Genomic DNA, 16,191 nt, shown 5'->3' on the forward strand with positions numbered 1-16,191 from the left:
ATCTGGAGGTACTGTTTTGACTATGCACTAATAACGGGGAGTGATCTTCTTAGCTTGTTAGGTTGATTGCGATTGGTGTGATATGAAACAACCTTTGATTGGTCAAAATGACAATTGATTTTTGGCCTTCTTTATCTGTCATTTTAACATGAATTATATAGTTTCTTTTCTTATATATCTATTAGACTTTGTCAAGAATTATCTGAATTCTAAGATAGGGGATAACCGATAGCAAAAAGGGGGGAAAAGAAAAAGGATTTCAACTAAAAATGAAGCATTATCTTGAGCATAGATTTGTAGTTTATTTAGTCTATAATATCAAAATGATTCTTTGATATATGAGTTTAATTAGTGAATATATATATATATATATATATATATATATATATATATATATATATATATATATATCAACTAATGAGCCAATTTTTTTTATTAATATTAGTTATTTTTTTTGAAATTATTTTTTTTATTCTAAATTCTAACCCTCTCAAAAAGTGAAGATTAAAAAATTATAATTTTATAATAAAAAAATTAATATTGATTAATTAAAAATTAATTTTATAATAATAATAATAATAATAATAATAATAATAATAATAATAATAAACCAAAAATTGTCCCTTATATAAATTCGAATTCAGAAACACATGCGTCTCAAATGAATCGAAAATATTATCAAAATGAAACTATTGTATAATACCAAATGAATCGAAAATTGTCCATTATATAAATTCGAATTCAGAAACACATGTGTTTCGAATGAATAGAAAATATTATCAAAACGAAACCATTGTATAATACTAAATGAATAGAAAATTGTCTATTACATAAATTTAAATTCAAACACAAGTCAATTTTGAACAAAAATACATCCAAATCAATTTGGATCAAACAATGTCATCAATATGACAAAAATTCAATGATAACAATAACGACGATACGTATTAGAAGAAAACAATAACTTTAACGATGATGGTTATGATGATAATGATGATGATAATGATGGAGGGGAAGGATGAAAAGGAAGAAGGAGACGAAATTCCAATATAATAGAAGGAAGAGGAGGAGGAGGAGGAGGTGGCATTGTTGGTGACGACGGTAACAAAATTGAAAAATAACAAAAAGGAAGAGCATCCGAAGTGAAGAAGAAGAAGAAAACGGAAAAAAACGTGTAACTCAAATCAGTTAAATGAACTTGGATATTAAAATTACTTGGACGTGGAGATTTATTCTTTTTAAAATATCTCAAGAATTATTTTCCATAGATAAATTAATCACTTTATTATTTTAAAAGAAGATTAATTTATTTTATATTAGTATTTGTTGGATTTAATTTTTTTATAATAAATATAAATAAGTGGTAATAATAAAAAATTAATATTAAAATCTGCTTGAATTTAGGATAAAGCTACAAGACTTGAAAAGTAATTAAATAAAACATTAGTTCATAAAGAATTCAATTAAAAGAAAATAGATAAAGCATATAAAGTAAGGGATTGAAACTTACTGAGGCGTGTTCCATTCGTTCAAGTTACTCAAAAACAAAAATACTACAGAAACATCAAAATTTTATTATTTTTTATCATCACTTAATTATTAATTAATTTTTTAATTTAATTTTTTTAATTTAATAATCTAACAATATATTTTATTTTATATTTTTAAATATTAATGAGTAACTAATAACCAAAAATAATAAATTTTGATAGTCCTCTAAATTTATTCACTTTAAAAATAAAGACTTTCACGTTGAATTGTGAATTTGACAAAATTAAACTTTCATGTGTATTATTCAAATGAGTAATGCTATACATTCAAATTTTTTTATGAATCATTTCTAACAAAGTTAAATAATAAAAATTAAAATAATATTAGTCATAATTAATTTTTATTATATTAAATCAATTTAATTAAATTTAATTAATAAAAAGACTTAGATGTGTAGCATTATTCTATTCGAATATATCCGTCCCTCCACAATTATTCCAACCAGAATTTGTAGCGTATACCATCCATGATGATTGATGACCAACATGAAAAGCAGTTGTAGTAAATACACAAAAATAAACACAGAAGAAAAGAAAGCTAGACCAAATATTTTACAAGGGAGTGAAACTAAGTGCACTTTCTTATCGTAGATTATGTTGATACACATTGGAACATCTTTACTTTCCTTAAATTTGATATAAATTTGTTCTAAGTCACATCTCATCTACCAATAATAACAGTAACAACAATAATAAATTCTAATTTATCTGAAATAAAAAAGTTCGCTTCCTCCGCATATTTCATCTACCATCTATTTTACCAAAATTACTATTAAAACATAGTATATTTGGCTATTTAATTGAAGGTTTCTATCATATAAAATGACGGAAAATGACAAAATAAAAGAGTTTGCTACATTTTCCCTTATGGTTGTACTTATCTTCATTTATATTATTACCATCATTAAATATTCTAGATTTAAGTTCAAACAATAATTTTAATTTTTTATTAGGTTAATTACCTTTTTCGTTTTTCAACATTATTAAATACTATAAAATCCAAGCGGAGAAAAAAAATCGTTCTAGACAAATTTAATTTAATTGTATAAATTAACTTATTTACCATACAAAATGAATTACTCAAACAATGTTAAGATGTAAATTGCAAGTTTGTAACCACTAATCCTATCAATTAGTGGGACCCCTTATAACCAATCTAAGAGTAGAGTGATGCAAATAATTGGGCATAGTCTAACAGTGCATTGTTCCAAGACAAGTTTTGGTATTTTCTTTATGCACATTCTTGATTGAAAGGAAGGTTGCAAGTTCAAAGTATGGCACTCAGTGAAAAAAGAAAAAAAGAAATGTAGATTTTGATGGCACACACACTGATTGAAAAGATTGCACCAGCTAGCAAACAAAGGAAGCCTCAATTACAATCACTCAAAGGGTCACAAAGTAGGGCCATTACATGAAATAATTGTAACTCGTAATAAAAGAGCATCTTAATAAAAGTGATAAACAATGCTCAGCCGTTTTTCTAGGGAGTTCAAGAAATTAATTTTATAATTATAAATTTGATATCAATAACTAAAAATAAAAATAAAATGTCATAAGTTATTTAATATTTAAAATGCATAAAATAAATAAATTTAAATTGAATAAGGTACGATTAAAAATCTATTATATTGTTATTATGGATAATAAAATTAAAATAAAGATTTACCAATAACATCATTTAGAAATTAGTTATTTATAAATGCAGTTGAATTTATTTATGTTTTCAATCCTATTTAATTTGAAACTAATTTAAAAATTTATACCTAAAACATTCTTTATCTTCACGCATAATTTTAATGAATAAAAAAATATTTATTTTTTAATCTTATATTGTACATGATTAATTATCTTTAATTCCATCATTTTTTAATTTTAAAGTTATTCATTTTTGTTTTTATTATATCCTCTCATCGAATCATACATTATCATTTTTCTTACTATTTTCTATACATATATAACTATTGCGCTATTATATATTTAACTGGACTATAAAAAAACTAACATTATTGTTGAATAACATTTATCACACGCTTTTCTTCATATTATTAGTTCTTAAAAAATAATAAGTAAATAGATTTTTAAGTTCATTAACGATGATAATTACTAAAGAGTATATTTTCTCAATGGTTGGCTTTTATAATTTTTATAGCGGGATAACATTTGATTTAGTTTTTTTTTTAATTTGTCATTAAAATATTATTTTTTTATTTATTTAAAATTGAATTTGTTTATTTATATGATGTCTAAAAGTATTTCTAAGGGTAAGTTACGTAAATAAATTAAATAGACTCTAAAATTACGTAATTGTAACTTTTTGAAAACTGTTATACATTTATGTCATTTTATATTTTTCTATAAACTGTTACAAACTATAGCCATATATGAAATGCACGTAATTGACTATAAGAATAGTACGGATTACGGTAAAAAAAATTTTATACAGAAATTGTTATTGGAATATAACGATTTATGAACAATTTTGATGCATAAATCACAGTAGAATACAGTGGTAGTGGTTTGTGAAAAAAAGAAGCTCAGATAATCTGCTGTAGAAGTATAACCATTAACGAAGGAAAAATGCTTAGAATAATTCATTGGCCAATTAAACCTGTGCATGGTGTCAAATGTTTTAGCCACTGTATTTCAGATTCTATATACTAACTAACGTAATAAAAAAAATTATACAATACAAACAAATACCTTTGTACTCTTTTTATATACGCCTGCCTTGAATTGTACATATGTTTATAGAATTTAAAATAATTGTAATATCAATAAAAAATAATAATTTATTTTTATTTTATAAATTATCATTTAAAATAATAGTAATTTAATAATTTTATATTAAAATTAAAAATACGAATATTATAAAAGATGGTAGGATTATAATTATAATTATAAAAAATTTTGTAAGAAATATTATTTGTTATATTAATTTCATCTCTTGTATAAAACAATATTTTTACTAGTTATAAAAACAATACACATAATACTCTAAATATATTTAGGTGTACTCATATACTCATGAAAAGAAAATATGATCAATACTTTGAGAAAAAATGCTAAGATGAAAAACTACAATATTTTAAGATTATTAATTTGCTATTATTTATGAATTTAAGATATTTAGATATACTCATAAAATAAATATATCACTACTAGAAAACTAGTTATTACAGACGGATATTTCCGACGAATTTTATCCTACGGAAATACAGACGGAATTTCAGAGGAATTTTTTGTCGGAAAATAAAAAAAATGAATTAGCATAAATTACAGACGGAAAACAAAATCTGTCAATAATTCTGTCGGTAAAATTAATTTTTTTCTGTGAAAAATGATTACAGACGGATTTTTTCCGTCTGTAATTTAAATTTTCCGTCAAAAATATTAAAATAAAGTTCCAGATTACCAACTCCTCCTCATTTCACATATTCTTCCCCGCGCCTCCACACCCTCCTCTCCAAATGCTCGATCGGAGGAGCTTCTCAGCCTTGCACCGCCGTCGCACCTTGCGCCGCCGCTCACCGAACCTCCATTGCACTGAACTTCCATCACCCCGTCACACCCTTTCCCGGCTCTTCTATGTGTGTTGCCCGCGTCATTCCCTTTCGAACCCTAATTTGCATTTCTCCGCCACCGTCTTCGTCGCCTTCGTCTACCTTCGTGATTTTATAAAACTACAGCACCGATCGCTCATTTAGCGGCACTAACCATAACCAATGGCGTCCGCCGAGCAGCCATTGAAGAAGCGAAAGCACGACACTCTCCCGGAATCCTCACTGCCACACCACCGCCGCTAGCACCGCCGCCACAATCTCCTCAAACCCTAGCTCGTCTGCCTACTCCTCCTCCTCCGCCTCTGTCACAGGATGAGGTCGTCACCAAGCAGAGGAACAAAGATGAGGTTTGAACCATGTTTGAGAGCTACCGTCGCATCAAGCTCTTTTTGTCAATGCTTGCAGAGGTAAACACCACTAAATAACACTTCATAGTTCATTCTTTATCTTTTTGGAGGGTATAAATTTGAAATCAAGGTTAATGAATTTGAGTTTGTTTATACCATTCAGACCCTAATGTATTAAATGACAACAAAAATTTTGAGAGGTTAAGGTTTTATTAACCAGTGCCTTCATTATAACCTCTTTTTTGTCTCCAGGGAAACAAGTTAACAGAGATATCTGAAAATCTCTTTTCATCATGGACCATGCTTACTGAATTCAATGCATGTAGGGATTTTCTTCTCTAAATACACACATATGCTGCTTTGCTTTCAATTTATTATTTCTATTCCTACATGTCAACTCACCAATTTTTTCCATTCTTATCACTACTGTAGCAAAAAACTTTCATGGAATTAAACAGATTAATATGGAATTAGAATGCTTACATTGGTGCCTAGCTAGAACATTCGGAACCAGTATAAGCAGAAATTGAGAGAACAGTTAGATACTCTGGCATATTTGATCAAAGAATGGTAAACCTGTGACAAATTTATGAGAGTTTGTGATAGATCTTTAGGCTAATTATTAATCACATTGCTGTTTTTATTTTGAAATTTTAGATGCAGACTCAAGCATGCCACCAAGTGATGGATGAAGCAGAAAAGGAGTACAAGAAGTTTTCCGAACGGATCACTGAAAGCCGTGAGGCAGTGAAGGTTTTCACCTCTTTGACTAACGTTATTTGATCTGTGATTTGAAAAAAGACTGTTAAGAATCGTAACGAGGTCTATGTACAGGCATCTTATGATGAGTTCATGGTAGAGGCACAAGCCAGTGCATCTCATGTTATTATCTTGTGTAAACTGACCTACAATTCTTATCTGAAGGTTATTTGAAGCTTGGCATAGTAAAATACCTCTACTTGTTGAAGCTGTAAAGTCCTTGCTAGAGGAGCCGAGTTTAGGTGTTCGGAAAGCACCTTCTGAGGTAATCCATTATGAACCATGTTCATGTAATTTACTTCTAAACTAACACAGTTTCTTACCCTTCACTTTCTTTTGGTTTTTCCTGCCTTCCTTCTTTTCTTGTAGTTAATTGTGGTTATGGCTTCACATTGTTACTTGGTTGGTTTATCTGGAGAGTTGTTCATTGAGTATCTTATACGGCACCGTGCTTTAACTGACAAGAATCGTGGTGATCTTGACATCCTGAATAAGAGAGTGGAGGTAAAATTTCTCCCCAATCCTTGCTTCTCAATAAACAAGTGCCACGTGTGTACAATGATAAGACCATGATTGAAACCAAAATTTACTTTCTTAAATGCCATCTTAGCTCGGTGATGATCATGCCAGAAACTTATATTGTTGTGCCATGATTCAATTTATAAAAGGAACTATACCACAAACATATAATTAGAAAGGGTGATGAGCAAGGCTCTATATATATATATATATAGGACCCACATAAATTACATAACACCCAATCTTTTTCAGATATGTTAATCATTCTGAAGACAAAATAAAGAAACCTAAATTGCACTTAGCTTCTCTTTACCAACTTCACATGGATAACGTACCAGAAACATAAAAAAGGGGGTGTACTTCCCATGCATCTTTATTAGTTCTTTAGTCTTTACCTTTTTTTGGTTGGTATTTAATTTGGTAATAAAGAAGAAATTGTATATTGTGATTTAAATAAAATCGCTCATGCACTATATCTTACTCTATTTAAATAAAAAAGCCCATAATTACATGAAAATAATTGAAAGGTATATGACATAGAGAGAGCATAACAGAAGGTATTAAAGAATACAAGTATGGAGACTTGAAAGTCTTAATAGATTGAAAATAAGGTATATTAATTTATAATTTATTCTATTTAGTGACAATAATAAGAAAGAGTTTTCATTAGTATGCAGTAGGGCCACTAGAATATTTTGTTTCAATACAACAATAAATCAAATGGAATCTCAACCATACTATTGAAATAGACTCATGATAATGACACTGCAAGTTCATTTATTTAGAAGTATGAGTGACCACTGCAGTGAGAGCTTGATAAACAGGTGAGGGTCCCCCCTCCTCTTCTCCTTTTTCCAAACCAAAAAAAAAAAGATATTAACTAAGCTTTGAAACCTAACAATATTAATGTATAATACCATTGTTTATATTAATGTATATCTGAATTTGATTTTTCATTTGCTTAATACTTACCAATAGAAACTGCTTTACTCCTTGTGCTGCCTTTGCTGATTTTTCGTGTCCTTGTTCATTTTAATTTTGGTAGGTTGCTTCTCTTAGAGAAGGTGTATCCCTAGAAACCAAACTTCTGAGCAGGTAAGCTAGCTTGTATGCTATTTATGTAGGAAGGAAGCTGCTTTACGACAAAGAGAGGTATGCCAGAAGAATGGATATTAATCATATTATATGTGGTAGAAATATGAACTGAGGATATCACAGCCCTTCGTGGAATACTCAATTATATTGAGAGACAGAATTTTGTGGAATACTCAATTTTTTTATTTATTTATTGTCACAGGCTGCTCTCAAGGCTAGCAAACAAACACAGGATGGGAGAGATGAGGAAATCACAGCCCTTCGTGGAAATTCAGGTAATTTTTGAAGAAAGCATGCATTTCTTTCCATGTGAATTGGTTACTTGAAAGGTCTAAATGTTTCAAAAGCGACAAAGATAAACACCAAGAAGGAATTATCCCATTTAAATAGCAGTTGATTGTTACATGCTTAATGTAGCTTTGTGTAATGTATTGCTTTTTAATAAGATCCATGCACATTTCATTGGTTATTTTGATTTATGTTCTTCACAAGACTGGGATATTTGTAGAAATTCCTTCTGGAAAGCCATTGTTTACAATCTGGTTCTCATTTTTCTGTCATTTACAAATTTGTTGATTATTTTATGAACCTAGTTTCTTAACTGGAATGCTTGGAGGTAAAAAGTATTTTATAGCAGGAATCTGACATGTTCACTTTCTCTGCAGATTGAACCTATTCGCAATCTTTTTGCTGCTCTTTTCCTAGCCAGTATTAGAATGTTGATTCATGTTCATTTTCTCTGGAACCATGTTGACATTCTGGTAGCATCTGGTAGCATCTGGAACTCATGTTCATTTTCTCTGGAACCATGTTGATTCATGTTCATTTTCTCTTCTCAGCCGTGCTTCTAATCTTCATCTAGTTGAGGTTTGTGCTAAAATGGTTGTGATTATACTGATGAATCTAGTCTTTGATAGTTTAACGATTTCTAATAAAAAACCATCCCTGATGTTCTTATTATACAGTGATTTTGCTTTATCCATTGAACCCAGAAAGGCAGAAATGGTGATATAGATTGACACTTAATTATTACCAGCCAGTAGGGATTCTGATATTTTATTAATTTCAGGGTAAACTATATTTGCTGCTTCTTGGGACCAGAGCTCTTAGTCTGGTACGAAATATTTTTATATATTTGAATTAACAGCTACAGGGATCCGTAACTGATCCATAATTGGGGGTTATAGTCTTGCAGATTTTGAAATGCTGTGAACATGGCAATATACACATATAGCTGATAAACTTGGTGCAAAGAAATGGCAATTAGAGCAGCATTTGCAGAATTCTTCTCAATGCTTGTTTTTGTTTTTGCTGCTGAAGGCTCTGGCATGTCTTATAGTATGCACTCTATACAACCCCCTTTTTGGTTTATAAATGTTTAGATTTCTTATAACAGATTTCTTATGTTCTTTCTTCAGTGAATATTCATCTTGGGATCCATATAGCCTACCCTATGCATCATTGTTCTAAATATTTTACTGATATGGTATGAATTATTTATCAGATAACCTCACTCAAGCTCTTCTATTCCTTTCTCATTTCATGGGAGATATCCATCAGGTATATGCATCATGAAACCATTCAAAATCACCCACACACCAAGATTATATATATCTTAGTTTGGCATTTTTGTGTGCAGCCTCTACATGTTGGGTTTCTTGGAGATAAGGGAGGTAACACAATTGATGTTCACTGGTACAAACAGAAGCAAAATCTTCACCATGTTAGTCCTAATTCTCATATCAAATACAAGAATGTGATCTATCATATATTTTACTATATAGAGGCTGAATTTTATTGATATCATGTGGGTTTGGGATGATAGCATAATTGAGACAGCAGAAGAAAGATTCTATGGTTCTAAGATAGGCGACTTCATCAATGCCATTCAAGAAAATATTACAGTATTTTGTTTTATGGTGCAATTTGCATAGAGGAGTAATTGAATCTATTTTTTTTCTAATTCAGACGCAAATCGAGTGCCATGAAAACATGATTCTTAAGCAGGAAAATGAAAAGCTCCGAGCTGAGAACAGTGTGATGAGGGAAGCTATGGCAAACCCAATGTGCAACAACTGTGGTGGAGCAGCCATTCCATGGCAAATTTCATTTGATGAGCATCAGATTAGAATTGAAAATGCTTGATTGAGGGATGAATTGAACCGTATATGTGCTAATTGAGGGTTGTGGGCAGTGGTAGATGCTTCAATTGATTGTTCTGTAATATATATATGTAAAATTGTGTAAAATGTAGTATGATTGAACAATATACTGAGGATTATAGTTGATAATACACTTTGTTTATGTTTTAAATTATATTGACTTGTTTGTTTATAATAATTTTCTTTTAGTAATATTATAAATATTTGAATACAAATTAGATAAAAATTTGTATTAAATTTATATTTATTTTGTATGAAAACAAGTTTATTTTGTAATTGGAAAAATAAAAAAAATTTTATTTTACTTTACTGACGGATTTACAGACGGATTTTCTGTCTGTAATCAGAGTATGAGATGATTTTCTAAAGTTCAAATTACAGACGGAAAATCTGTCAGAAAATCTGTCTGTAATTACAGACAGAAAATTCGTCGGAAAATCTGTCTGTAATTACCGACGGAAAATCTATCTGAAAATTCGTCTGTAATTACAGACGGAAAATCTGTCGGAAAATCCGTCTGTAATTACAGACGGAAAATCCGTCGAAAAGTTCGTCACCTTCGGGAAATGGATAGAGAATTTACAGAGGGAAAATCCGTCGGTAACTGGTAAAAATTCGTCTGTAATTTTCCGACGGAAAAAAAATCCGTCGGTAAATAATTTCCGACGGGGCTTTTACAGAAGGACAAAATCCGTCAGTAATTTCGTCGGTAACCAAAAATCCGTCTGTAATAAAGACTAAATCTGTCTGTAAATCTGTCTGTATTAATATATTTTCTAGTTGTGTATTATAAACCTTTATATTTAGAGAGATAAATTTGATTAAAATTTTATTAAAATATCTCAATGTAAAAATATAAAGAAATAGATATTTTAAGAGTTTAAATACTTAATATAAAAATATATAATTTTTTAGATGATATTTTATAACTTCTTTCTGTTTAGAATAATAATAAATTCTTGATAAAATCATATTCTTTAAAGATTTTTTTTTTTTTTTATCATCTTGTGTGTATATCTATAAACCAAATTTTTGGTAAACACATCTTCAATAACTCTAACTTTGGTATTATGTATAGTTTACTTGTTTTGTAGGCTGGTATATGAAATTTGAAATATTGTGGCTAAAACATTTGACATCATACACAGATTTAATTGACTGGTGGATTATTCTGATCACTCTTCCTTCACAAATTGTTATATTTCTACAGCAGATTATCTTGAGCATTCTCTAAATTGTTGTATCCTGCTACGATTTATGATATTCTTATAACGGTTTTGTCTGAAAATTTTTTTTAACGTAATCCATGCTATTTCTGTAACGAATTACATACATTTCATAAACTGCTATACTCTTATAATAGTTTACATAAAAATGTAAAATGACATAAATATATAACTGTTTTTAAAAAGTTGTAATTACATCATTTTAAGTCTATTTAAAATGTACCAATAATTTATATTTACATGGCGTATATATATTAGTTGGGACAACTCTATTATAAGTCGTGAAAATTAATATTAATAACTACAATGAATATTAAATATATTCAAAGTATATATAGATTGCTAACTATTTGTATTTGGAATATATAGAATACTTGGAGCAGGTATATTATAATTGGTTTATCGACATAATGAAAAAAATATGGAAAATTTATATGCATATATAGAGTAAGTGGCACTATAAGAAAAAGCGTGTTTTTCGACGCCAAAAATCGACGGCTATTTCTGCCGTCGATAATTTTTGACGGCCTGCTGTCGATATTATTAAAAAATAATTAAAAATAAAAAATATTAAAATCGACAGTCTAGTCGTCGATATTTTTATAATGCATTAATTTATTTTCCTATTATCGTCATATTATAGGCGAACCAGAAGTCGAAAATAAAATCGGCGTCTATTTTATTATTTTAAATATCGATAATTTTGCCGTCGATAAATTTAACGGTCTAGATTACTTTCTAAAATGGGATAAACGGTCTAAATTTAATCTATATAATAGACGCTATATGTGTTGTTTTTTTTATATTAAAATCGACGAATATAGCGTCTATTTTATTATTTTAAATATCGACAATTTTGCCGTCGATAAATTTGAACGGTCTAGATTACTTTCTAAAATGGGATGAACGGTCTAAATTTAATCTATATAATAGATGCTATATGTGTTGTTTTTTTCATCTATTTTATTATTTAAAATATCGACACCTTTGCCGTCGATAAATGTGAAAGGTCTTGATTGCTTTCTAAAATAAAATGAACGATGTAAATTTAATCTATAAAATAGACGCTGTATCTGTTGTTTTTTTAAATTAAAATCGACAAATAGGCCGTAGATTTTTATCACTAAAAACACATGTTCTCGCGTCAACTCCAGCTTCCAAAGTTCAGAAACACATACTTCCCCAAATTCAAGCTAGGTATTCTTTGGTTGAATTCGCTTTCTCTTCAACACCGCCTCCGTCCGACACCACCACCGGCGACCACCATCGCCTACCCTCTCTCTCTTCCTTCTTCTCTTTCTTCCCCATTTCTCCATTTCTTCGTTCCTGCGTGCGACGACACCCCTGTTCGTGGAGTCACCCTCTGTCCGCGTCTTCAAGCACCGACAAGCAACCACCAGCGGCGGCGACCTTCTGTGCCACTGCGACATCACCACCAGCCCACCGCCTTTCCGTTCTTCTTCCTCCTTTCATCAATGCAGGTTCCCTTCCCCTGTTCCCTGTCTTTCTTTTCTTGATTTTCACTGCTTTTTAATTCTGTTTTTAGAAATTTTGGTTAGGCTTAGGTTTGTTAAAACTTGTGTTTCTGGACTGAAATTATTGTTGGTTGTATCTTTCTGAAATTACTAGGTTGAATGTTGCTTAGATTGAACTGAAATTTACTGTTTTGAACTCTGCACACCACATGTTCAGAGAAATACCTGAATGGAATTTTTGATTTAATTTCTATGTCTGATCAGCATAGGCTTTATATTATGGAACACTTAGCTTAATTAAAGTGTCAAGATAATTATTATTTTGACATTAACTAATATGCTACACAATCTCTTACGAAAGCTTATTTTGCCACACAGCACACTACACTACAACTACTACTTTCGGCAGAACAGAAAAGTACATAATATAAAAGCCTCTTGCTAGCTGCTACTTTCAGGTTGATTTCTCTACTTTCAGGTTGATTTCTCTCCCTTTAAGTCTTCAAGTTTAATTAGCTGATGGTGTCTTGCCTGAGTTGTAAGAATTAAAGTTTAATTTGCCAAAGTTTCTTTGATATGCACGTTAGCAATATTTTAATGACAAAGGGAATGGGAACCGACAAACAGTGCTACTGCTGCTTTGTAAAAACAAAAAGTGATACTGCTAATGCTAACTTCACAACTTCCTCGTGATTGGATCAGCATTACTCAACATCACAGCATTACTATTTATTTGTTAAGTAGTAGTGGGTGTGGTAGCTAATAGGATTGCTAGCAATAATAAAGTAAAGACAAAAAGAGGTTTCACTACTTATATTCACTATTAATAGGATAGCTAATAGGATAGTTAGCAATATACTTATGCCATTGCCATATTTTAAAAGAAAGTAGTACTTGTCTTAGTCTCAGGCCTTTCTTTTTGGTTTTGCTTCTATTCTTTGCACTTCATTTGCTTTACCTTTCCTTTCTTTTCCAATTGCCATGTTTTTCACTTGTCCTTTCCCATTATAGAGAGCCGGTTTTTTGGTTAACTATAACTACAAACTGTTGAGTTATTTATCATAAGCACTATAGTATATTGTTGTTCTCTTAATTACTTGTAAGCCATAATTAAGGATAGATAGAAATAAGACTTCACTGTTTTTCTGGACCCCAATTTGAATTTACAGCTGCATGTGAATCTGCTAGCTATATCTGGCCTTCTTCTTGTTGCCAACTACATACACCATCTCATTTTTATAAAAGTAAAAGTTGTCACCTATGTTATTATTATCATGTACTTTTACTTTGGATGTATAGAAATGGAAGGACATTTAGGAACACATACTATAATCTTTCTTTCAGCTCTATCTTATTACAAATAAATATTGCTAAATTATTTGTTGATCATTAAAAGTTTTCAAATGAAATGTCATGGCTCGAGTTTTGATTTTATTTAATTTTATATATAAGTTAATCTATTTACCTTGATCAATTATATAATGTGTTTTTTTAATTTATTTTTTCATTCCAAACTTGAGCTATCTATAGTTTATAGGCCAATTTTTGATAGACAAATGATCAAAACACGTAGAAACTAGCTAATAAGCTCTAATAACAATGAAAAAAAACCTTTATGAGATCTTTTTTAATTAACCATCATTTCAAACTATGTGTACCCTTTTTTCCCTTTATGATTATGTATTTTGATGGAAGTTATTCAAGGCTTCCAATCAGATATCAAGCTCCTCAAGATTAAAAACCTTGTGGGGTCTGAATTTTTTGGCACTCTTGTAATTCTAAAATTTCACTGTATATAATATAAGATATTGTTAGCAAAATAGTAACGATTAATGAATGATTATAGTTTACTCATTATTCAGTGTGTATGTTCTATCTTTTTGTTATCTGTTTGTGATGATGCATCTTATTATTTCTTGAATCTTAATTTGTTTTATTTGTTCATTTGTGTCTGCAACTATAGGCCTATAGCATATCTGAATTCTGAAACATGAGAATATGCAACTATAGGCCTATAGTTTATATAGTATTTTAACGTGACTTCCATTTCTTCTCAAACATTTAGAGTTATATCTATAGATTATAATGATTCTCTGTTCCTAATTTTATATTTTGATTTTCTAACAACAACATATACATTTGAAGCAGCTTTTTTAAAAGATTCCCTCTCTCTCTGGTGCTGCAAAGTTAGGGTTTCCGATGACCAGGTACACTACCCTTTTCATTTCTTCAATTACTGCTTGCTGTAATTTCAGCTCAGGTATTAGCAATTGCCAACTTCTGCTTATTCTCCATGTGTTGATTGCTTGCTTGATTTCTTGTTAGCTAGTTTTAAGTTTGTTGGAATTTGAAATTTGGTTACTGATTAAGCATTTTGTTACTAGCTGATTCTGTTTTCTGGTTTAGCTTCTTGGAGCTTAGTTAGTTTTCTGCTTCTTTGTGAAGTATGAGGAATCATCAATATTAAAAGAATATTCAGTTTTCTACTACTGAACTCAAGATTCTGATATACTCTTTTGCAATATTTGATATTTCTATGCAGCATTTCACAGTGGGAACTGTAGTGGTGTGGGTCAATGGAATCTTTTGATCAAAGAAACAATAGTGGAGTATTTGGTTCTTCAGCATATACACTATCACAAAGTATTGGTAGAGTTTAAGACTCCCAGAAAAGCTATTCAAGGTTTAACCTTCTACTTTTTTATTTATTTATTATCTCTGTTAAATTATTGAGTTTTATTTTATCTTTATCTTTATCTTTATTATCTCTGTTAAATTATTATGCATGCTTATCTATACTTACTTATGTATGCTTGTTTGTGTAAACCATTCATAGTGAAAGTAAAAATTATATTGATGATAAGATTTTTATTTGTTGTGGTTTCTCATTGAATAAAAAAGTTAAAAAGTGAATATTATCCCTTTGATATGTAGGAAATTTTACTTTTTCAAGCTCTCAGAAAAGCACAGCTCTAGCCCCAGTCCCAACCCCAGTCCCAGGTAGAAAACTCCCACCTATTCTGCAGCGACCAGGATAACCACAGAGTTCTCAAAGGGAGGATGATTCTGACGATTTTGATGACTCAGATGATTATTTAGACGAGTATGAGTAGGTTATTTAATTACTTTGCTTTGAATATTTTGTATTATTAGTGGATTGCAATTTAAACGAATATAAGTCTAAGTTTTGTTATTTATCTTGTCTTGAGTCTTTATGTTAGAGGGTTATTTATTATTTTGATAAGTTTATAAACTTATTATCTAATATTTAGTATAAATTTTATTTTTATATTTAAAAGTTTATTTGTCTTATTATCTAATATTATGTTTAAATTTTATTTTTATATTTAAAAGTTTATTTGTATTAACGGTTTACTATTTTTCAAATAAAAAAATAAACATATAACTATTAAAATCGACGGCAAAGTTGTCACTTTTAAAAGTTAAAACAGACAAATCTAAATTAAATCGACGACAACTGTGTCGATTTTATTCAAT

The 16,191-nt window shown here is 29.8% G+C and overlaps 2 long non-coding RNA genes across 5 annotated transcripts; both read left to right on the forward strand.

Annotated features, from left to right (window-relative positions):
* Positions 1–4,988: 4,988 nt before the first annotated feature.
* On the forward strand, positions 4,989–10,141 carry LOC130954153 (uncharacterized). Of its 3 annotated transcripts, none has more exons than XR_009076200.1 (14): positions 4,989–5,517; positions 5,710–5,779; positions 5,890–6,027; positions 6,115–6,210; positions 6,382–6,481; positions 6,586–6,720; positions 7,781–7,887; positions 8,033–8,105; positions 8,496–8,697; positions 8,900–8,944; positions 9,026–9,168; positions 9,335–9,390; positions 9,470–9,553; positions 9,799–10,141. It is a non-coding gene; the product is annotated as an uncharacterized LOC130954153 (long non-coding RNA). The 3 variants fall into 3 exon arrangements; XR_009076201.1 differs by having other exon boundaries at positions 7,781–7,830; positions 9,018–9,168; XR_009076199.1 differs by having other exon boundaries at positions 9,018–9,168; positions 9,799–10,140.
* Positions 10,142–12,389: 2,248 nt separating this feature from the next.
* LOC130956523 (uncharacterized) lies at positions 12,390–15,913 on the forward strand. 2 transcript variants are annotated; one of them, XR_009077140.1, is made up of 5 exons: positions 12,390–12,699; positions 13,072–13,171; positions 14,842–14,900; positions 15,236–15,376; positions 15,628–15,913. It is a non-coding gene; the product is annotated as an uncharacterized LOC130956523 (long non-coding RNA). The 2 variants fall into 2 exon arrangements; XR_009077141.1 differs by having other exon boundaries at positions 13,072–13,151.
* The last annotated feature ends 278 nt before the right edge of the window (positions 15,914–16,191 follow it).

This window comes from Arachis stenosperma, chromosome 10 (assembly GCF_014773155.1).
Source record: "Arachis stenosperma cultivar V10309 chromosome 10, arast.V10309.gnm1.PFL2, whole genome shotgun sequence".
Taxonomy (NCBI): Eukaryota; Viridiplantae; Streptophyta; class Magnoliopsida; order Fabales; family Fabaceae; genus Arachis; species Arachis stenosperma.